The sequence below is a fragment of the Mesoplodon mirus genome (genome assembly GCF_964341445.2).
Source record: "Mesoplodon mirus genome assembly, chromosome: 17".
NCBI lineage: Eukaryota > Metazoa > Chordata > Mammalia > Artiodactyla > Ziphiidae > Mesoplodon > Mesoplodon mirus.
Window position 1 is genome coordinate 49,338,983 of NC_138993.1, and position 24,574 is coordinate 49,363,556.

Below are 24,574 nucleotides of genomic sequence, written 5' to 3' on the forward strand. Positions count from 1 at the left end.
AATAAATTATTTAATTAAATTATTATGAGCCTCAGCTGAAAGGAACCAAAGCTTCAACAGTGAGGCTAAAATTAACTTTCTGGATGAAAGACACCCCTCACCAGCATTAGCCATCAGGGAAAATGCAAATATAGACCACAGGAAGATACTATGTCATATCTATTAGAATGGCTAACATCAAAAAGCCCAAGTGGGGCTTCCCTGGTGGCGCAGTGGTTAAGAATCCGCCTGCCAACTCAGGGGACACGGGTTCGAGCCCTGGTCCGCAGAGCAACTAAGCCCGTGCGCCACAACTACTGAGTCTGCGAGCCACGACTACGGAAGCCAGCGCGCCTACAGCCCATGCTCCGCAACAAGAGAAGCCCCCTCTCGCCGCAACTAGAGAAAGCTCGCGCACGGCAACAAAGACCCAATGTGGCCAAAAATTAATTAATTAATTTAAAAGTCCAAGTACCCGCCAGGATGTGGAGCAACAGCAACTCTCATACACTGTGTGCAGAAATGTAAAATGGCACAGCTACCTCAGGAGTTTGGCAGCTGCTTGGGAGTTAAACATAGATCTCACAACCCAGTCATTCCACTCCTAGAGATTTAGGTGAAAGCCCTGAAAACGTACGTCAGCAAAAAGACTTGTACACAGGGCTTCCCTGGTGGCGCAGTGGTTGAGAGTCCGCCTGCCGATGCAGGGGACAAGGGTTCGTGCCCCGGTCCGGGAAGGTCCCACGTGCCACGGAGCGCTTGGGCCCGTGGGCCGTGGCCGCTGAGCCTGTGCTCCGCAACGGGAGAGGCCACAACAGTGAGAGGCACGCGTACCGCAATAAAAAAAAAAAAAAAGGCTTGTACACAAATATTCATAGATGCCTTAGTCACGATACCCCAAAACTGGAAACAACCCAAATATTCATCAACAAGTGAATGCTCACTAATTGTCAGGGAAATGTAAAGCAAAACCACAATAAACATCACCTAACACTTGATAGGATGATAATCATCAAAAAGACAAGATATAACAAGTACTGGGGGAGGATGTGGGAAAAAGGAAACCCTTGTGCATTGTTGGTAGGAATGTAAATTGGTGCAGTCACTATGGAAAACAGTACGGAGGTTCCTAAAATACTAAAAATAGAACTACCATATCATCCAGCAATTCTACTTCTGGGTATATATTCAAGAGAAACAAAATCACTCTCTCGAAAAGATACCTGCACCCTCATGTTCATCACAGCATTATTCACAATAGTCAAGACATGGAAACAATCTAAGTCAACCTAAGTGTCCGTCAAAAGATGAATGGATAAAGAAACTGTGATAAATATTATTTAGCCATAAAAAAGGAAATCCTGCCATTTACGACAACATGGATGGACCTTGAGGGCGTTATGCTAACTGAAATAAGTCAGACTGAGAAAGGTAAATACTGTATGATCTCACTTATATGTGGAATCTTAAAAAAAAAAAAAAACAAACACCTCATAGACAAAGAGGACAGATTGGTGATTGCCAGAGGCAGGGGAGGGAGGAATGGGTGAAGGTTGTCAAAAGGTACAAACTTTCATTTATAAGATAAATAAGTTCTGGGATGTAATGTACAGCATGGTGACTGAGTTAATAATACTATATTGTATATTTGAAACTTGCTAAGAGAGTAGATCTTAAAAGTTCTCACAGGGCTTCCCTGGTGGCGCAGTGGTTGAGAGTCCGCCTGCCGATGCAGGGGACACGGGTTCGTGCCCCGGTTCGGGAGGATCCCACGTGCCGCGGAGCGCCTGGGCCCGTGAGCCATGGCCGCTGAGCCTGCGCGTCCGGAGCCTGTGCTCCACAACGGGAGAGGCCACAACAGTGAGAGGCCCGCGTACCGCCAAAAAAAAAAAAAAAAAAGTTCTCACAAGAAAAAAAGTCTATAACCATGTGAGGTGAGTGATGTTAATTAAACTTACGGTAATCATTTTGCAATATATACATGTATCAAATCATTAAGTTGCACTCCTTGAACTAAATACAATGCTATATGTCGATTATATCTCAATAAAACTGGAGAAAAAAAGTGAAAGGATGAACACAAGGTGGTACATTCATACAAAATGAAATACAACTCATTCTCTCTCATCTGGTTTTCTGCAATAACCTTTTAACTGGTGTCCCTTGCCCCCTTCAATCTACTCTCCAAAGTAGAAAGGATCCTTTTTAAACTTGTCATGTTGCTCACCTGCAAATCCTCCAAGCTCCCCATTTCATTAAGGGTAAAAGACAAAATCCCTACAATGTCCTACAGGGCCCTCACCCTCTGCATTTGACATACATATAGATTAAATGTGCACTGTGGCTACACATCCTCCATGTGACCCTTAGACAGTCAACCTGGATTTCGTCTTTTCATTCTCACCTCGTCTCCGCTGACCTTACTCCTCCCAGCAGCCCTCTCTCACTCACTGTGCTCCAGCCCCACTCGCTTCCTGGCTACTCTTTGAACAGGCCAGGCAGACTCCTCCCTCAAGGTCTCTGAACTCCAAGTCCGCCCCCAGATAACTGGATGGCTCACTCCTCATCTCGTTTAAATCCATGTTCTAATGTCGCCTTGAGGCAGCATCCATCCCCTAAACCAAAACACACACACACACACACACACACACACACACACACAGAGACACACTCTGACACAGCCAGCATTCCCCTGGAAGTTTCCCCCATTTTATTACTCTCTATAGCACTTACCTCTTTTAACATCCTGTGTAATTGATTTGCTAGAATGTAAGCCCTAGGAGGGTGGTGATTTCTGTCTCTTTTCCCGCATTTTTTCCTTGTATCCCCAAAGCCTAGAGTAAGTCCTGCTACAAAGTAGATCCTCCATATGTGGACTGGGGGGAAAAAGCTTTTTTTGGTAATTTCTACCTTTGGAAGAGAGAGATCATCTTACACGCAGGGTTGCTTCCCATTCAGACATACAAGGTATTTCTTCAAATATTCTAGCACCAATTCTAAAACCAGAATTTCTTCTCTTTCACATAATTCCTTGGGATATACTGCCAGAACATTCACAGTTTAAAAATCACAAGACTTTCAGCTTGCTAGTAGAGTATTTCCTATGAAAGAATAAAGTCCAAATGCTATAGTTTCAATGACTCACCCTGAACATTTGACATATCTCCAGGCAAGTCAGATGCTTTGTACTAACACATGATCAACAACCTTAGCCCTCTGTCATGTTACTTTTGCCTTAGTGTCTGACAAGGGCCAAAGCTATGGAGACCGACCTAGATATTCAACCCTGAAAAAAGTACAATGATTCTAGTGGGTTAGGCAAAGCCCTAAAGCAGAAGGCTCCCTCCTTCCTCACTAACCATGTTTCATTAAATACTTTTCATCTGATTTTACAACCCTAGTGCACCTAAATTTCCAAAGCGTCTCTACGGACTCTGCAGATTAAGAAATATTCTCTGGGGCCTCCCTGGTGGCGCAGTGGTTGAGAGTCCGCCTGCCGATGCACGGGACGCGGGTTCGTGCCCCGGTCTGGGAGGATCCCATATGCCGCGGAGCGGCTGGGCCCGTGAGCCATGGCCGCTGGGCCTGCGCGTCCGGAGCCTGTGCTCCACAACGGGAGAGGCCACAACAGTGAGAGGCCCGCGTACCGCAAAAAAAAAAAAAGAAATATTATCTGTAGGATTTTTTTTTTTTTTTTTTTTTTTTTTTTTTGCGGTACGCGGGCCTCTCACTGTTGTGGCCTCTCCCGTTGTGGAGCACAGGCTCCGGACGCGCAGGCTCAGCGGCCATGGTTCACGGGCCCAGCCGCTCCGCGGCATGTGGGACCTTCCCGGACCGGGGCACGAACCCGCGTTCTCTGCATCGGCAGGCGGACTCTCAACCACTGCGCCACCAGGGAAGCCCTGTAGGATTTTTTTTGAACCTGCAGAATTTTGATCTTGTCACAAATATTTTAATGATTATTAGAGTTAATTCTATCAAGACTGAAAATAAAGTCAGTTTGACCTTAGTTGTATCAATTCCTCTATAAGTTTGTACTTTTTCTCATTGAGAGCCGTTATGTGAAGATCTGATTAGTGGCTGAATTCCTATAGTCTCACAGGACCTTTCCCTGTGACCACAGGTAGAAGCTCAATACCTAAATATAATTCAGTTAATGACCCAGTTCATAGAAGCAAAGCTTATCATCTTGACTAAACTGAGTAGGTAATTTGATCTTCCAATAATTTGAATTGTTAAATGCACCATAAAACAGAGATTCTAGCTGCCTTTAATATCTTCTCTCAGGTCATGACTAAACGCAGCTTTCAATGACCTGCAAAGAGGCTGGCCTGTGAAACTCATCTAACAACATTCAGCTCTGTTTTTGCTTATAAGTGGAAGACACACATGTAAGTTAACATTATACAGCCCCTGCCGACACACTCAGAGCCCATACCAGAAGGGACACACTGATAAAGAAAGGACAGTAGAATATCCACAGTGGGAAAATGAGTTATCAGAGAACCATGAAAACTTTGTGTTGGGACACTTATTTGAGATCAATCAGAAGCAACACAAGAGAAACACAAAATCTCTATCCAGTACCTGCACATACACAAGACATTTTGGGAAAACACTATTCTCCTATAGGACAGTGTTAACGGACGTATATTTAGATTTTGATTTAGATGTGTTTTTGAATGAATTTGACTCCTTGCATGTATCACAGCTTTCAACGTCTTTTTTTCTCTTTACCGTTAATGCTTTAAGCTCCTAAGTGAAAGACTGAGTTGTGGTGATTTTGTGTCTTACTAGAGTTCTTCCATATGACCACTGGGAGAGAATTCTGTGCTCAGAAAAAACTGAGTGACAGTTGTCAGCACACAAAAATATACAAATAGTGAACAACCACCTAGAACCCTGATGAAAGCTCTCCAGGATTGAGATGGGGTTAGTAAATTCCTGTTGATAACACAAGAGAGATCTGGCACTCCCCAGAATAGAGAGCTGAGGCTTTCCACTCTGCTCAGTGCTCACCCCAACTAGGAAGTGAATGTGTGTTGCAAGAATGTCTTCAGATGCTAGGAGACACCTCAAGCTACACGCTCTAGGTTCATACTCTAGTTCTTAGTACTCTGGCTACGAATAATGCCACTGCTCACAATGTGCTTACATCTCACAGAGTCTGATGAAAATTCAATGCCAATTCAAGGCAAAGTTTTTATTGTACGGCAGCATATAATTTTAACACAAAATAACAATAATGAAAAGGGAGTTAATAATCCCTGTACCCAGGAATTAAGAGATTTATACTCTGTCCCCTGATCTGCCAAGAATTTGTGTCATTCTGCTTTCTAGAGTTTCCTTGCCAGTAAAGTAGGGGACGAGAAAGATGCTCAAAAAGATCTCACCTAAATCCAAATTTCTATGGGTTTATTTTAGCATCGATGTCAATATAGGAACAAAATAATGTACATTAAAAGAAGATGGAAGGGGGTTTCCCTGGTGGCGCAGTGGTTGAGAGTCCACCTGCCGATGCAGGGGACATGGGTTCGTGCCCCGGTCTGGGAGGATCCCACGTGCTGTGGAGCGCCTGGGCCCGTGAGCCATGGCCACTGAGCCTGCGCGTCCGGAGCCTGTGCTCCGCAACGGGAGAGGCCACAACAGTGAGAGGCCCGCGTACCGCAAAAAATAATAATAATAAAATAAAATAAAAATAAAGAAGATGGAAAATCATCTCTATTATTAAGCCAGAAATACTGTAAGTCATCGACATTATTCATTTCCATTGACACAAAATAACCAATTTCAACAAGCGATAAAATAAATGGGGCTTTTTTCAAATGCCTCATGATATTTAGAAAAAGCACAGGGCCACCTTTAGCTAGTATTCTGTCCTTACACCTTCAGTGATCTCACTAAAAGAATGTAAGTTCAAGTATCAAAATTCAGACATTAAAGCAATTCCTCACTCTAGAGGAAAGAAGAATTGCCACTAGACTCCTGGATGTCAGGCTGTTGTTTCTCATTAATTAATTATCATAATTAGTTATCACATTCCAAGAAATCCAGTGGTATTGTAAAAATTACACTTCACCTGACTTCACAAGGAAATAGATTCTACAACTACCACACACTGATGTTTAAAGTCCTAAGCAAACCCAAGGGAAAAAAGTCTGGATACTGAAAAAGCACAAAGGAAAGATACCTTTTGGTCAGGAAGCAAGCTGAAAACTGGAGTCGTCCTCCAAGAGCAGTGAATATGCCAAACTGATGTAATCCTTAGTATTAGCTCTCTGTCGCGCTTAAGAAGTTCTCTTGCATTCTAGATAAGCCAGCAGTAATTTTGCTGTATTTGTTCAAGTCGATGTTATCGCTATGCAGCCAATTATAAAACTTCCCGGGAATAACCGTTATTGCTTCAAAAGTAAAGTATTTCCTGACTCTGCAACCAGGAAACACACTGATTGTTCAGGGCTAAAGAACAGACTCTCTAGTTTTCTTTAAAAAGAAGCATGTTAAATTTGAGTACCACTGTCTTTCTTATGCTGTTTAAATAATCACGTGTCCAAGGCTTATTAATTATGAAGGTAGGAGAAAATTAATCTATAATACAATGTCTTCTTTCTTCATAGAGTTCATTGATAAACAGATGAACTTCAGCAAACATTTAAAAATGGATACAAATATGAATAGGAAAATAAGCCTCTTAAGACATATTTAAAGCAAAAAAAAATAACTGGGTACATTCTTTCACAATGGACATGAGCTTGGCTGCTTGATTCATTATTAATCTTTTTATAATAATTATAGTAGGCACAGCAAGATTTTGATAAGCACAAAAAAGAGGGAAAAGGTGTAAAAAAAAGTTGAGGAAAAAATACTAGGAAACATTTCAAGTAAATTGCAAAAAACCTGCCAAATGAGAAGAATTAATCATTTAAACTAGTCTCAATCAAAGAGAGACAGTAAGGAAAAGAAATGTATTTGCTTTGGAAGTAATACATGCCATTAGGGGATGGATAGATTTCCTTTCTAATTCTGTTTTACTTAAGAAACTATTAAGATCAGTTCAGCATCTTGAGAAAAAACTGATTTTGGAAGATACATATGTGCCATGAAATAGTTCATTTACATTAAGGAAAAAAATCACCATTATTTAAGAACCCATGAAGATGTTCCAGCCCAGTTACTTTGGAGGAACACTCAGTCTGTGCTGTCATTTTTAAGGTGACGTTGTCTGACAATTTCAATAAGAAATAAAACTGATTTTTAAACCATTTTAACTTTTATCCAAAAGTACTTCAGTGATTCTTTGTATTTGGTTAAATATATAAATATTAATATTAACAGTATTAATTATTAATAATATTAATTATTAATAATATATAAATTATTATTTTAAAGTAAACCTTACACAGTAAAAAAGAGGTGTAATTATAACTAGGTCTAGAGTCAAAATCGACTGGAATAATGCAGTGGTCTTAAAAATCACAGAATTTTAAAGTTAAAGACACTCTTATGGAATCACCCGTTCCCACTATCTTGTTTTACAGATGGGGAAACAAACGGTTTACATTAAAAGTTAAACCATGGGGCTTCCCTGGTAGCACAGTGGTTAAGAATCCACCTGCCAATGCAGGGGACACGGGTTAGAGCCCTGGTCAGGGAAGATGCCCCATGCTGTGGAGCAACTAAGCCCGTATGCCACAGTTACTGAGCCTGCGCTCTAGAGCCCGTGAGCCACAACTACTGAGCCCGCGAGCCACGACTACTGAAGCCCATGCGCCTAGAGCACATGCTCTGCAACAAGAGAAGCCACCGCAAGGAGAAGCCCGCACACCACAACGAAGAGTAGCCCCCGCTCACTGCAACTAGAGAAAGCCCGCATGCAACAAGACCCAACGCAGTCAAAAATAAATAAATAAAATTAATAAATTTATAAAAGAAAAAAACCGTTAAACCATGAAAGAATAATGAGATTACAAGTAACGAGACTCTTTGGCGCCAAAGAAAGCAAGAATATCTCTACTACTTACACTGCAGTCATACAAGTTGCTTGGGTTTGAGTCTTGGGCTTCAGCCAAGACAGTTTCCTCTCAGATTAGGCTTTGGTTCTTAGATATTCTCAGCCCCTTTGCTCCAAACTCATTTTTGGCTCAGCGCTTCTCTGTTGTTTCCTGGTGGCCTCTGAGTTAGTTCAAGCATCAGAGAGAGAAATTCCTTGAACTTCCTACCAAGTCCTCCCGTCCTATTCTGTCTCACTGCTCATATCTTTGAATTCCTTCTCCAAAAGATATGACTCATGCCTTTATGACCATTCAAAATTTGAAAAAGTGATCAGATGTAAAATAAACGAGGGTAACTCACAGGAAATCCGGGGACTCATAATTTTGATTGATTAAGAGAATGGAATGTCCTCAGTAGTGGCTGAGTTTAGTGCTACAGGGAAATAAGACAGAAGATGGGGTGGGTGAGAAGTTAGATGGCAAAGGACAGACAAGGAGAGTCCTTTTCAATTCCCCTTTCAAAAGCAAACTCATTCTTTTAAAAGTGGATTAGTCGGGACTTTCCTGGTGGTGCAGTGGTTAAGAATCCGCCTGCCAATGCAGGGGACACGGGTTCAAGCTCTGTTCCGGAAAGACCCCACATGCCACGGAGCAACTAAGCCCGTGCGTCACAACTCCTGAGCCTGCACTCTAGAGCCCGCAGGCCACAACTATGGAGCCCGTGCGCCACAACTACTGAAGCCCACACACCTAGAGCCTGTGCTCCGCAACAAGGAGACGCCCACGCACCGCAACAAAGAGTAGCCCCCGCTCGCTGCAACTAGAGAAAGCCTGCACACAGCAACGAAGACCCAATGCAGCCAAAAATAATAAATAAATAAATAAATTTTTTTAAGTGGATTAGTCCACAGCATGGCATATTAGAAAAGTATATAACATGCAGTTAGAGGTCTAGAGTTTAAAGCCCCATTCCAGTATCTATGATTATCTGTAGAAAAGACACCATATCCTGGTTTTTCACCTGCAAAATGGGAATCACAATGTTTATGTCAAAGGTAACCTGGGAAAATTAAACTAAAAGTGCAAATGTGCCTGACACAGTGCTAGGACAGTGAAAACATTCAACAATGTTTAATTAAATCTAAAATGTAAGTCTGACTTGTACTGTGTAAGGAGAAGAAGGAAGTGAGAAGCTGTTGCTAAATAAAAAAACGTTGCCTTTGTGAAAGTTAAATTGTAGCAGGGGGTATAGAATGAATAAGTAAAATATAAAGGATTTGAGATAGTAAAAACTGCCAATGAGAAAAATAATGCCCAGAAGCGGGGACAGAAATTTTGGGAGGGGGTGGCCGAACAGTTGCAATTTTAGAGAAAGGTGTCTCTATAAAATATTTGAGTAAAAACCTGAGGTCAGCAAGAAGGTGAGCCATACAGATATCTGAGGGAGGAACATTCCAGGCAGATAGCACACCAAGTACGAAGGCCACGAAGCAGAAATTCTCCTGGCACGTTCAGGGAACAGTGGGGAGTCCATGTGGCTGGATGCGAGTGGGGCAGCAGCAGATTACTGAAGAGGCCACTGTGGGGAACAGGGGCATCTAAGTCATGCAGGACCTTGAAAGGACTCTGGCTGTTACTCTTGGTGAGACAGACAGCCATTGCAGAGTGCTGAGTTACATGTTTAAAGAATCCCTTTGCCTGCTGTATGGAGAACAGATGGCAAGGATAAGGGGGCAGAAGCCTACTGCACCCAGGATGCGCCAACGGTGGTTCACAGGAGAACAGCAAGGGACGGGGTAAGAAGAAGCAGGCTTCTGAATATAATTTTAAAGGCAAAGTCAACATGATTTGTGGATGGATCTCACGTGGACTGTAAAAGAAGGAGAGGAGGCATGGATGAACTTTATGGGTTTTGGCCAGAGGAACAAGAGTGTGGGATGGGGATGGCTTAAGAGAGTAGGAGCTAAGCTTTGGATTGTTAGTTTTGAGAAGCTTACAGACATCCAACGGGTGATGTCAGTAGGCAGTTGAGTACATGGAGCTCAGGGGTGAGGACAGAGCTGAGAAAGATAAATTGGAAGATATCAGCATATAAATAGCATGTAAAGCCATGCAATTAGAGGAGTCCATCAAAAAGTGAGCACAGATGACACAGAGACACAGAGCAGGAGGGACAGAGACATGGTGAGCTAGGCAGAGAGAGAAATATCTCCAGGAACCAAGCCCTGAGGCGCACAATGACTATAGTTTAGGAGATGGAGAGATATGAGCAAAGGAAAATACATCAAGAGACACAGGTAAAACCAGAAAAGAACGGTATCCAGAAGCCAAGAAAGAAAGGTTTTCAAGAAGGAGGGGGTAAGCACTATGAGATCATAGGTGACTTGGACAAGAAAAGTTTTGGTGGCACTTAGGGCAAAAGCCTTACTGGAGTAGGTTTGAAAGAAAATTTTAGGAACAAAATCCAAAACATTAGGTACAGATAATCTTTTAGGGCTGTAGCTAGAGGTACAAATAGTCAAAAGAGGGTTCTCTTATAGATGGGAGAAATGACAGCTTCCAATAGAGAATTTCCAACTGTGAAGGGGAAGTTGATGCTGTAGAGAAAGAGAGTGGTACTGCTAGTAATATCTTTAAGTAGGCAAGAGGGGACAGTGGAAGACTTTGAACTGACCCAGGGCATGGGGAGTTCATCTCAAAAGGTGCAAATGCAGGAAGACACAGTGGTGGGAGTTCGGAGAATGTGTCCTCTGACTGCTTTAATTTCTCAGTAAAACAGAAAGCAGAATCATCCGCTGAGGTAAGGATGGGGAAGAAGATCAAATGAGTATTGATCAGTAAACATTTAATTTAATTCAAGGCCGACTGTAGGCAAAATTGTGAGGTGATGGCATCTTGAGAACCCTCAAGCTTCACTTTCTGTGTTCGGATGATGTGGAAATGTGACTTCTACAACTCCTTCATGGAGACATTGCATTTTAACCTAAGTTTTAACTTGAGAACTGAAGTATCTTAGATGAAACTCAGGAATCAACCAGAAATTAGAAGAGAGGTTTTTGCACCCTGAAATGAAACAATGAAGGCGAACAGTTTTTTCTGCCTAGGATGAGATTGGGAGCTAATCTTGTAAGTAACAGTTGTATAAGAAATGAATTTTGGAAAAAGTTCACGTGTGGCAGGGAAAAAAAGTGTTCTGCACCTTACCAAAATAAGAATAACACAGTTTGATTATACAGTATTTGTGTCACTTGTGAAAAATAATTCTATATTTCTTTTTTGGATATGGATATTTATACAGATATGACCAACAAAGGTGAAGTAAGCAGAGTCACCAATGCAAGAAAATCAAACTTCTTACAAACATGTAATCAAGAAAGTTAATCTTTTACTTTCTAACTATAGAAACACAGAATAGGGGCATCTAAGAAACAATCCTGAAAAGCTGTTATTTATTTACTTATGCTGGCACTATGAGACCCACTTTCAAATTCAGCAATATCCCTCTACCCAACCATAAAGCACTTTCAATGTGAGATCAACCTACTACCTGTTTATTCAACAGAATGGTTTGTATTCATCAAATCAGTCCTATTATTTGCTTAATGCTCACATTTTTTAAAATATACGATTCAAAATCAGTAAACCTCTAACCAGGCTAACTGAGAGGACACAAATTACTAATATTAGAAATGAAAGAGGGGACATCGCTACAGATCCCATGGAAATTAAAAGCATAATAAAAGAATACTATGAACCACTCCATGACGAGAAATTCAATATCCTAGATGAAATGGACCATTTCCTTGAATGCTACAATCTGCCAAAATGCATACAAGAATAAATAAATGATCTGAATAGGCCTAAATCGAATCAATAGTTAATAATCTTCTAAAACAGAAAGCACCAGGCTCAGATGGATACACTGGTGAATTCTGTCAAACATTTAAGAACAAAATGATACCAATCCTCCATAATCTCTTGCAGAAGATAGAAGCAGAGAAAATACTTCCTAATGCATTCTATGAGGCCAGCATTACCTTAATATCAAAACAAGACAAAGACAGTATAAGAAAACTACAGACCAATATCTCTCATGAATATAGATGCAAAAATCCTTAACAAAATACTAGCATACCAAATCCAGAAAAGTATAAAAAGAATTATATACCAGGACCAAGTAGGATCTATCCCAAGTATGTAAAGATGGTTCAACATTCAAAAATCGATTAATGTAATCTATCACATCAACAGACTAAAAAAAAAAAAAAATCACATGATCATATCAATAGAAGCAGAAAAAGCATTTGACAAAATCCATCACCCATTCATGGTAAAAACTCTCAATAAACCGGGAATAGAGGGGAATTTCTTCAACAATCTAGAAAAAAATCTACAGCTAGCATCATACTTAATGATGAGAAACTCAAAGCTTTCCCACTGAGATCCAGTACACGGCAAGGATATACTCTCTCAACATTCCTTTTCAACACCATACTAGAAGTCCTTGCTAATAGGCAAGAAAAGGAAACTAAAGGTATACAGATTGGAAAGGAAGAAATAAAACTGTCTGTTCTGAGATGACATGATTGTCTGTAGAAAATCTGAAATAAAAATAAAGGAAACAAAAATTTACCAAAAAACCAGTCTCTAGGTACATCCACATCTCTACAAATGACCCAATTTCGTTCCTTTTCATGGCTGAGTAATATTCCATTGTATATATGTACCACATCTTCTTTATCCATTTCTCTGTCAATGGGCATTTAGGGTGCTTCCATGACCTGGCTATTGTAAACAGTACTGCAGTGAACATTGGGGTGCATGTATCTTTTTTTTTTTTTTTTTTGCGGTACGCGAGCCTCTCACTGTCGTGGCCTCTCCCGTTGCGGAGCACAGGCTCCAGATGCGCAGGCTCAGTGGCCATGGCTCACAGGCCCAGCCACTCCGTGGTATGTGGGATCCTCCCGGACCGGGGCACGAACCCGTGTCCCCTGCATTGGCAGGCGGACTCTCAACCACTGTGCCACCAGGGAAGCCCGCATGTGTCTTTTTGACACATCATCACCTGGAACACCTCCTGGAACTAATAAATCATTATAGTAAGGTTGCATGATAAAGGGTTAATATACAAAAGTCAATTGCTTTCCTATATGCCAGCAATGAACAAGTGGATTTTGAAATTAAAAACACAATACCATTTACATTAGCACCCCAAACATGAATATTTAGGTAAAAAATCTAACAAAATATGTATAAGATCTATATGAGATCTACAAGACTCTGATGAACATGATTAAAGTAAATGGAGGGACATTCCATGTTCATGAGTAGGAAGACTTGATATTGTCCAGATGTCAACTTGATCTATAAATTCAATGCAATCACAGTCAAATCCCAGCAAGTTGTTTTACAGACATTGACAAACTTATTCTAGGTTGATATGGAGAGGCAAGCAACCTAGAATAGCCAACACAATATTAAAGGAGAAGAACAAAGTTGAAGGATTGATGCTATCTGATTTCAAGATTTACTATAAAGCTATGATAATCAAGATAGTGTGGTATTGGCAAAACAACAGACAAATAGATTCATGAAACATAATAAAGAGCCCAGAAATAGTCTCACATAAATATAGTCAACTGATCTTTGACAGAGGAGTAAAGACAATATAATGGAGCAAAGATAGTCTCTTCAACAAACGGTTCTGGAACAACTGGACATCCACATGCCAAAAAAAATTTATCTAGACACAGACTTTAAACACTTTACAAAAATTAACTCAAAATCTAGAGAACCCAGATGACCTTGAGTATGGTGATGCCTTTTTAGATACAACACCAAGGACACAATCTATGAGCCAAAGCAGTCTTGAGGGAAAAAAAAAAGCTGGAGGAATCAGACTCCCTGACTTCAGACTATACTACAAAGTTACAGTAACCAAGACAATATGGTACTGCCACAAAAACAGAAATATAGATCAGTGGAACAGGATAGAAAGCCCAGAGATAAACCCACGCACCTATGGTCAACTAATGTATGACAAAGGAGGCAAGGATATATAATGGAGAAAAGATAGTCTCTTCAAGAAGTGGTGCTGGGAAAACTGGACAGCTACATGTAAAAGAATGAAATTAGAACACCCCCTAACACCATACACAAAAATAAACTCAAAATGGATTAGAGACCTAAATGTAATAAGACCAGACACCATAAAACTCTTAGAGGAAAACAAAGGAAGAACACTCTTTGACATAAATCACAGCACGATCTTTTTTGACCCACCTCCTAGAGTAATGGAAATAAAAACAAAAATAAACAAATGGAACCTAATGAAACTCAAAAGCTTTTGCACAGCAAAGGAAAGTATAAAGAAGATGAAAAGACAACACTCAGAATGGGAGAAAATATTTGCAAACAAATCAACGGACAAAGGATTAATCTCCAAAATATATAAACAGCTCATGAAGCTCAATATTAAAGAAAAAACAACCCAATCAAAAAATGGACAGGAAAAAAAAATGGACAGAAGACCTAAATAGACATTTCTCTAAAGAAGACATACATATGGCCAAGAGGCACATGAAAAGCTGCTCAACATCACTAATCGTTAGAGAAATGCAAATCAAAACTACAATGAGGTATCACCTCACACCAGTCAGAATGGGCATCATCAGAAAATCTACAAACAACAAATGCTAGAGAGGGTGTGGAGAAAAGGGAATCCTCTTGCACTGTTGGTGGGAATGTAAATTGATACAGTCACTATGGAGAACAGTATGGAGGTTCCTTAAAAAACTAAAAATAGAATTACCATATGACCCAGCAATCCTACTACTGGGCATATACCCAGAGAAAACCATAATTCAAAAAGACACATGCACCCCAATGTTCACTGCAGCACTATTTACAATAGCAAGGTCATGGAAGCAACCTAAATGCCCATTGACAGAAGAATGGATAAAGAAGTTGCGGTACATATATACGATGGAATATTGCTCAGCCATAAAAAGGAACAAAATTAGGTCATTTGTAGAGACATGGATGGACCTAGAGACTGTCATACAGAGTGAAATAAGTCAGAAAGAGAAAAACAAATTTTGTATATTAATGCATAAATGTGGAATCTAGAAAAATGGTACAGATGAACCTGTTTGCAAGGCAGAAATATAGACAAAGATGTAAAGAACAAATGTATGGACACCAAGGGGGTAAAGTGGTGGGGGTGGTGGTGGGATGAATTGGGAGATCGGGATTGACATGTATACACTAATAAGTATAAAATTGGTAACTAATAAGAACCTGCTGTATAAAAAATAAAGTTTTTTAAAAAAGACAATCTATAAAAAAATAATTGATAAGCTGGCCTTCATTCAAATTTAAAACTTCTGCTCTACAAAAGACAGTATCAAGGGGATTAGAAGACAAGCAAATGTTTTCCTCAAGGCTTCAAGAAAACATTTGCCAAAGGAACATCTGATAAAGTCTTGTTATGCAAAATACACAAAGGACTCTTAAAATTCAGCAATAAAAAAAACTACCTGATTAAAACATGGGCCAAAGACCTTAACAAACACCTCCCCAAAGAGGATATTCAGATGTCAAATAAACATTATGAAAAGATGCTCCACATCGTATGTCATCAGGGAAATGCAAATGAAAATGAGATGCCACTACACACCTATTAGAATGGCCAAAATCTGGAACACTGACAACACCAAATGCTGGCGAGGATGTGGAGCAACAGGAACTTTCATACATTGCTGGTGGGAATGAAAAATGGTTCAGTCATTTTGGAAGACAGTTTGGTGATTTCTTACAAAACTAAACATACTGTTTTTTTTCCAAAACTAAACATACTCACAATACAATGCAGCAATCTCACTCCTTGGTATTTACCCAAAGAAGTTGAAAACTTACACCCACACAAAAAACTGGCACACAGAGGTTTTAAGCAGGTTTATTCATAATTACCAAAACTTGGTAGTGACCAAGATGTCCATCAGGAGGTGAATGAATAAATAAACTGTCATACATCCAGACACTGGAACATTATTCAGGGCTAAAAAGAAATGATCTATCAAGCTATGAAAAGATATGGAAGAAACTTAAATGCATAAGTGAAAGAAGCCAATCTGAAAAGGCTACATATTGTATGATTCCAACTATATGACATTCTGGAAAAGGCAAAACTATAGGGACAATAAAAAAGTTCAGTGGTTGCAGGGATGGGGATGGCAGAGGAAAAGCACAGAGAATTTTATGACAGTGAAAATACGCTCTGTGATACTATAATGATGGATATATATCATTATAAATGTGTCAATACCCAAAATGTTCAACACCAAGAGTGAACCCTAAGGTAAACTAGGGACTTTGGGTGATTATAATGTGTCAGTGTAGGCTTATGTTTGGTAACAAATGGACAATTCTGGTGAGTGATGCTGATAATGGAGGAGGCTATGCATGTGGCAAGGCAGGGGGTATACAGGAAATCTCTGTACCTTCCTCTCTAGTTTGTTGTGGATGGACCTTAAATTGCTCTAAACAAATAAACTCTTATTTTAAAAAGTATACAGTTCAAGGACTTCCCTGGTGGTGCAGTGGTTAAGAATCTGCCTGCCAATGCAGAGGACACGGGTTCAAGCCCTGGTCCAGGAAGATCCCACATGCCATGGAGCAACTAAGCCCGTGTGCCACAACTACTGAAGCCCACGCACCTAGAGCCCATGCTCCCCAACAAGAGAAGCCATCTCACTGAGAAGCCCACGCACTGCAACGAAGAGTGGCCCCTGCTCACCACAACCAGAGAAAAGCCACTAAGCCCGTGTGCCACAACTACTGAACCCGTGTGCCACAACTACTGAAGCCCGTGCACCTAGAGCCTGTGCTCCGCAACAAGAGAAGCCACTACAATGAGAAGCCCACGCACTGCAACAAAGAGTAGCCCCTGCTCACCACAGCCAGAGAAAAGCCGGCGCGCAGCAACGAAGACCCAACACAGCCAAAATAAATACATAAATAAATAAAACCTTACTTTAAAAAAAAAGAACGTATTCAGTTCAATACCACTTGTATTTACTCCAACAAACACTAGAGGGAGCTTTCCCACATGAACTAGTTTACCTAAGCAAAAAATTAAAAAAAAAAAAAATCAAAAGGTTTTTTATAAAACTGAAACAATGCCACTGTTTATAAAATATCATTACCACTGCTCCCATATTAGCCTTAGAACATTAACCACTGCTAAGTAAATTAACTGGAATTTTAACTGATTAGACAAGTTTGGCAATAAAATTAATAAGTTAATAAAATAAAGTTAAACTGAAAAAATTAGAATATATCCATATCAGCCCTTGATAACATTTAATCTGTTAGACATTTTCAAACAGGACATAATAAACATAATAAAGATATGTCTTGATTCTTCATCACGATACGTGAAAGTATGGTCATCTAAACAAAATGCTAAAACGGGACACTGGATAAGTAGTTTTAACTTATGAAATGTCTGAACTCTTGAGAAGAGAACTTTTTGAGCAATGGTTGGTTGTGAAATGTAATGGGCCTCTGGGAAAGAGGCAAGAGACAGGAGGTTAAACCCAGAGGGGCCTGGACGTGACAAGCTCAAGCTGAGATCAGGCGATAAAGCTGTAATGTTATCAAAAAGCAAAAACTGCCATGAGTTTCTCAGAAACCTATTTTTGTCCTGGCCTTCCGTATTATTTCAGATATTTATACCCCTACAGGAGTGGTAAATGAGCATCTTGCGAATGAGATTAATCCGACACTCTTGAACTTTTATTCAGCGGCATCAGTGACTTGTAGACATCATTAACCCCTAAATGCGTGAATGTCTCCCTTTTTCAAAGAAGAAAAGTCCTAACCGACCACCACCCAAGGATAAAAAGGGAAACGTACATTTGCCGCTCTCCAAAACTAGGCTGGAAGAAAGGGCAATCACAAGGAAACAGATGCCAGATCTCTAATCTGACTCGCCCTTCCCGTGGGTGAAAGGAAAAGCTCGTCTCCGCATAAGGACTGCTCACCTTGGAGCGCCCTTCTGTGCCACCTCCAACCCTCACAGTGGAGGTAAATCTCCTGAAAAAAACATGAGTCACAATGGACTGATGCTCCTGGTGAAATGAAAAATTAACATAATGAAATCTTTTTTAAAAAAATAAATTTATTTATTTATTTATTTTTGGCTGAATTGGGTCTTCGTGGCTGTGCGTGGGCTTTTCTCTAGTTGTGGCGAGCAGAGGCTACTCTTCGTTGTGGCGCAGGGGCTTCTCGTTGCAGTGGCTTCTCTTGTTGTGGAGTATGGGCTCTAGAGTGCAGGCTCAGTAGTTGCGGCCTGTGGGCTCAGTAGTTGTGGTGCGCGGGCTTAGTTGCTCCGCCGCATATGGGATCTTCCCGGACCAGGGCTCGAACCCGTGTCCCCTGCATTGGCAGGTGGATTCTTAACCACTGCGCAACCAGGGAAGTCCTACAATGAAATCTTGCGTCAGGACTTGCCTTTTGGGCCTGCATTCCTTCTTTCTGCTTGGGACATGGTGAATTTACCGAGAAAAGTTTCTGATCAGAGAAAACTTTTTTTTTCAGAGCTGATACAGGCTGTTTAAAGATATTCTTCTTGGGCTTCCCTGGTGGCGCAGTGGTTGAGAGTCCGCCTGCCGACGCAGGGGATACGGGTTCGTGTCCCGGTCCGGGAAGATCCCACATGCCACGGAGCTGCTAGGCCCGTGAGTCATGGCCGCTGAGCCTGCAAGTCCGGAGCCTGTGCTCCGCAACGGGAGAGGCCACAACAGCAAGAGGCCCACGTACCACAAAAAAATATATATATATATTCATTAAATATCAAATATATCACCCCCTACCCTTCTTTGTGTGATCCAGCTAAATGATACCCAGGGAAAGCATATAATGATTTAGGTGATACAAACCACCCCAGTTTCCTGTTACCTTTGATTGAAGAAATCAATGCAAAGCTTGAGGTTTTCAGACCTGGAGAAAGAACACATTCTGACTATGCACCTCACAGGCATCTGACTTAAACCCAGACTAATAAATATAGTACTCCCAAAGCAATAAACCTTTACCTTTGAGTTCTCTGAAATGTCACCAGATTGCTTGAAAGCCACCTGGATGAGTGTACTGTGTCATGACTAACCTTTGCCCAGCAGAAACACAGACTTATCCACCCTTGGACATGACCTGTGGACAGAGGTCTTCTCTCCCCTTCAACAGAACTCAATCACATGACACCATTACCTTTCAATTAATTGATCTTTCATAAATTTGTTAAGATTTCAAGTAAACAGTAAACAGATTTCAAGTAAAGCCTCTCCCCACAAAGTATTTTTACTTATCAAATTTCATGGATGTCAAACATTTAACTGCCAAATTTTAATTCCTGGAAGGAAACTCTCACTTTTGAATTTTAAGTATTGTTAAGTGTCACAATAGAATGTGTGGCACTGAAATATTTATCATGATGTAACAGCCTTAATTTTCTAATACCCCAAATGCTTCCTCATATCTATTTCCAAAGGGTTAATAATTACAGCAATGCTTCAAGGCTGACATTATAATCAACTTGACTGGAGATAAAAGAAATTAAGGAAATCTGTTCAGTGACAACTAATAATTGGCCTATATAGTGTGATAATGCGGCCAGAGTTAATTTTCATTAAAATTTTCCACAGGATCTATCTGAGCTGTGTCTTGCAAACATGTATAACTTCGAAGTCAGAAAGCAAATTCAAAGCAAACCAGCAGTCCTCATATTTTTCATACATGGATGGCTTTCAAGAAAGAATAAGATGATTCTTATCATAAATCATTTATGAAGGACTTATCAGGTGAAACAGGCACTGTTTTATCTAAATAGCACCCACCTTAATTTAGAAGAAATGGTTCTAGTGGACGCTGCCAATCCTTGCATCCTCCTCCAGCCCAATCTCCCCATCCCCACAAAGTAGGCCACAATGGAGGGCATGTAATCTCGATGGGACCAGTGACAGATATAGGGGTTGGCATGTGATCCAAGCCAAGTCAATCTGAGTAGCTCCCTAGTATTTTCCAAACAGAAGGAGAGACACAACTGTTTTCCATTGAGGTCTCAAGCTGTTGAGGAAGTTAGTCTGGTCCACAACAGGTGGACATATCCCTTCACTGGAGAAAGTCAGTCTAGAGTAACACAAAATGAGACCTAGAGGAAAACAGAATTAAAACCAAGATTTAGAGAAAGAGATTCCTGGGGTCTCTGGCTTTAGACATCCTTGGAGATGTGACTAATGATCTCTTGGTGTCCTCCAATTCTGGGGTCACTCAGGATCCTTTCATATGGGTGAGGGGTTTTCACCCTTGCCTCTAAGAGTCCTGACTAGTATACAAGTCTATGAGAATATACATTAATATAGATGTTAAAAATCTGCTAAATATTATATATAACCTGTGGGACTGAGTTCATCTGCTATGACTGAAACCCAAAACAGCAGTTGATTACACAAAACAGAAGTTTATTTCCCTCTCATATAAAAGTCCAGTTGGCAGTGCAGGGCTGTTTTGTTTTGACATTGTGTCACTAAATATCAAAGATTCGGGTCCTTCTATTTTCTTGTTATGCCTTGGGGGCCTCAACCCCATTGTCCAAAATAGTGGCAACTGTATTCCAGGTAGTAGGACTAAATGAGAGAATAAAAGAGCAAGAGGTACACACATACACATGTACACACACACACACACAAATAATGGACGCTCTTTCTCATGGAAGTTTTCCTAAGGAAGTTGCCCCCTCAAAAAAATCTACTTATACCCCACTGACCAGAGCTAGAGAAATTTCTAGAAGCAAGAGAAGCTAAGAAATGTAATCCTGACTCTGGATGGCCACATACCTAGGTTAAAATTCTATTACTAAAGAAGAAGGGAGAACAGAAATCAGGAATAATCTTCATTCTTGTCATAATTGTCAATGATTTATCAGAAAAAAAGGCATCATTCAGAGCTCATCAAAAAAAGAAAAATGAAGGTTAGCTATGTCAGAGTATTTAACTCATGTAACAGTTCTAAAAAGAAGGAACTTAGGTCAAAGTTGCAGAAATATGTACTTAATAAAGAAAAGAGTAGACCAGGTGTTTCAAAAACTTCCCACATTGAAGACGCAGATAACCTTCTGATCAACCCCCAGAGACAGTCATGGGACTACAGCTTCTCACTCAAAGACAGCAGAACGCTGATGGCAATGCCAGTAAACAACAGGGGCGGTCAACACCGAAATTTATACATATTTTTCCTAATAAACCATGTTAGCTGGTACTCTCTTAGTAAACTTTTACAGTGCTTTAGAGATAGCAATGGGGCAGCAACCTACAAATAACCGCTTAAAACTTATTTCAACCTGTAATATACCCCTGTTCATATTATTCTGGTGTGGTTAAATAGCAGATTTCAAGGACTTAGTACAAAAAATGTAATATAACTCATTAATAATTTTTTACTGATCACATGTTGAAATTATGTTGTGGATATACTAGGCTAAAGTATACTATTAAAATTAATTTCACCTGTTTCTTTTTACTCCTTTTTTAAAAAAGATCCCTTGACTCAGCAAATTTTTATTGAACAAATGTTATGAGCAAGGAAGTGAAACCGTGCACCTCAGATTGGGACTTGAACCCACATGCCAGGACTCGAACCCGGCCAAAACCCAGACTCAGAATCGAACCCACACGGCCGGGACTCGAACCCGGCCAAAACCCAGTCTTCCAGCTGAGATCACACACCTGGTTTCAGGACTTAATGAAGCTCAGGTTCTTGATGTCTCATCACAGAAAGAATTCAGTGAGAGACAAAGTGATGGGTAAGAAGTGGATTTACTTAGAGCGAAACACACTCCACAGACAGAGTGTGGGCCATCACAGAAGGTGAGAAAGGCACCAGGGTATGGGGGTTGTCAGTTTTCATAGAGGAGGGTAATTTCATAGGCTAATGAGTGGGAGGAGTTTCCCAGCTATTTTGGGAAGGGGTGGGGATGTCCAGGAATTGGGACACCACCCACTTTTTGATCCTTATGGATCCTTGGAACTGTCATGGCACCTGTGGGTGTGTCATTTAGCTTGCTGATGTGTTACAGTGAGTGTATAGTGAGGCTCAAGGTCTAGTGGAAGTCGACTTGTCTGCCATCTTGGACCCATTGGTTTTAATCAGTTTATGTCATGTCCTCAGGCTATGTTATTCTTTCAAAGATTGTGCCCTGCCCCCTTCCCTCCTGTTTCATTCCCCCCTCAGAGATTTTACTCCCATATTCTTATGGGAAGCAGAGGGTGATGTTCCCTCTTCTGTAACTGCTTCAAGGCTGAGTAGGGGCGTCAACCCTGCCTGTCGGGAGTAAAAATCTCCGGATGCCTGATCTAGGGGCCCCAGGGGCAGGACAGCTCCTTGTTTTAAGTCAGTATAGGCTGGAATCCTCGCACAGTCATCATCTTGGTGTAGAACTGTTGTAACTGCTTCCATAGACTTTCTCTGAATCTCCTTGATGATGAAGCACTTTTTGAAACAGCATCAGAGTACAAAAATATCTATAAATGACAAAAGACTTAAAAGCCATGGTTAAACATCTGATTACAGTGTAATCAATAAAGAAACTTGGTTACAATAACCAGAATTACGAATGATTACATTTAACTTAACATGCCAAATAATCCTCGTTAAATATTTCTCTCTAAGATATCTCAGGGGCCCTCGAAAGTACCCCAAAGTTAGCTAGAACAAAAGAAACTTAATTAAAATTTGATACTTGGGAAGTTTGTCAAAAAGTTTTAAAACACTTGGTCAAATAAGATCATAGGTCACTGTGAGACAATACTTATTTCTTAACCAAAATTACAAAAGATCTCAAAAGCAAATACAGACCACTTAAAGGTAAAGAAACTCATACTATCTGTTATTAAAAGCAGCATTTCAAGAAAACTTTGGAGGGATAAACTAAATCCAGTCTTGTCCGAGCCCACTCCCAACAAAATGCATTTACCCAACTAAACTTAATCCAATCTTAGAAAATCTTGATCACGCACAGCTTTTTTCAGTTTTTTTCCCCATTCCTCCCACCTTCTTTTACTGAAAACATACATCTTATTTTCCTTAAATGTTTTTTTTTCCACATTCAGTTACTTTTCTTGTTGACAACTTTATAACAGATAGAATAAGGTTTTATTTGACCTCTAGTAAACCTAGGTACAACAAAAGTATTATACTCAACATTGATGATTTTAAAGACATGTCTATATTAATCTAACCAACAAGTTTAAGCCACCTTCAATACCAGATATCTGTTTAGTATTGAATATTTCCCAGATGAGATGAACCTGAAATTTATTCCGGCCATATTATTTTCTACTTCTGAGTATTTACATAAGCGCTTCATTTTTTTTTCTTTTTAATTATTCTGTATTTGTTACAACTTTTAAAGCAGAATGTGACTTGAGCACTACGTCTCCATTCACAAAACTTGCTCCAAGTCACTTTTCAAACAGCTTTACAACATGCCTAGATGGGCTTATAATTTTGCTACTCTCAACAACACTTTTCTTTGGAAAACAAGCCCTATGTATGGACAGTGACTCCCGTCAAGCTGGTTCAATTGAACACACTAACTTCTAGAGGCCTGGCACATGCAGTCAATAACTAGAGGTGAGGGAAGATTTAAAAAGTAAATCCCAGAAGATGAAAGTTGCTTTAAGAAGTATTTTCTTTTAAACATCAAGGTATATACTTCAGAACACTTCAGTGACAGAAGATTTGATCTATGAAAGAATCCGCTTGATAGCTAAACACTTCAGACCACGAAGTTAACATAGGTTACATACACCTTACAACTACTTCAGCGCTTAATTTTTTAAAAGCCAATTAAGTAGAGCTCTTTTATGAATTAATTTTTGGCAATACCGTACACCTACAACACACATATAGATACATATGAACGCACACACACAGAGGCCTCATAGTTCCCATTCCAAAATTTCAGTCATGAGTCAGGTACAACATAAAACCCATCAGTTACAAGAGGTTGCATTCAAATTTGGCTGCTGACAGATGGAACAAATCAAGGTCACCTATCTAGACGGCTAAACCCTTTTTACCAGTGTTTACAGACAAGACACTTCTTAGGATTTCTATTTATCCTTGACAAGTCAAGCTCTAAATTTTTTTAAGCTTATTTTATCTTTTTCAACACCTTTATTGGAGCATAATTGCTTTACAATGGCGTGTTAGTTTCTGCTTTATAACAAAGTGAGTCAGCTATACATATACATATATCCCCATATCTCCTCCCTCTTGCGTCTCCCTCCCACCCTCCCTAGCCCACCCCTCTAGGTGGTGAGCTGAACTCCCTGTGCTATGCGGCTGCTTCCCACTAGCTATCTACTTTACATTTGATAGTATATGTAAATCCATGCCACTCTCTCACTTAAGTTCTAAATTACTTTACCCTCTTTTTAAAAAATTTGCATTTAAAAAGATGGCAGAGATAAGGGTTCCTGAGAAGACGAGATAGGACACTTGCATCTCAAAGATATAGGCAAGTTCCTCCTAGGAGGACTTTG

At 40.2% G+C, this 24,574-nt stretch overlaps 1 protein-coding gene across 3 annotated transcripts in view; it reads right to left on the reverse strand.

Moving 5' to 3' along the window:
• The window catches only part of TBC1D4 (TBC1 domain family member 4), a 220,791-nt gene that overhangs the window by 87,221 nt on the left and 108,996 nt on the right, over positions 1 to 24,574 (reverse strand). Inside the window, exon 1 of one of the 3 annotated variants that reach the window (XM_082602290.1) lies at positions 18,017 to 18,090. The exons of 1 other annotated variant lie outside the window; for it this stretch is intronic. The gene's annotated coding sequence lies outside the window, so the exon portion shown is untranslated. Of the gene's footprint in view, positions 1 to 15,648; positions 15,671 to 18,016; positions 18,091 to 24,574 lie in introns of those variants that run through there. One more of the 3 variants, XM_082602291.1, reaches the window with a different exon arrangement.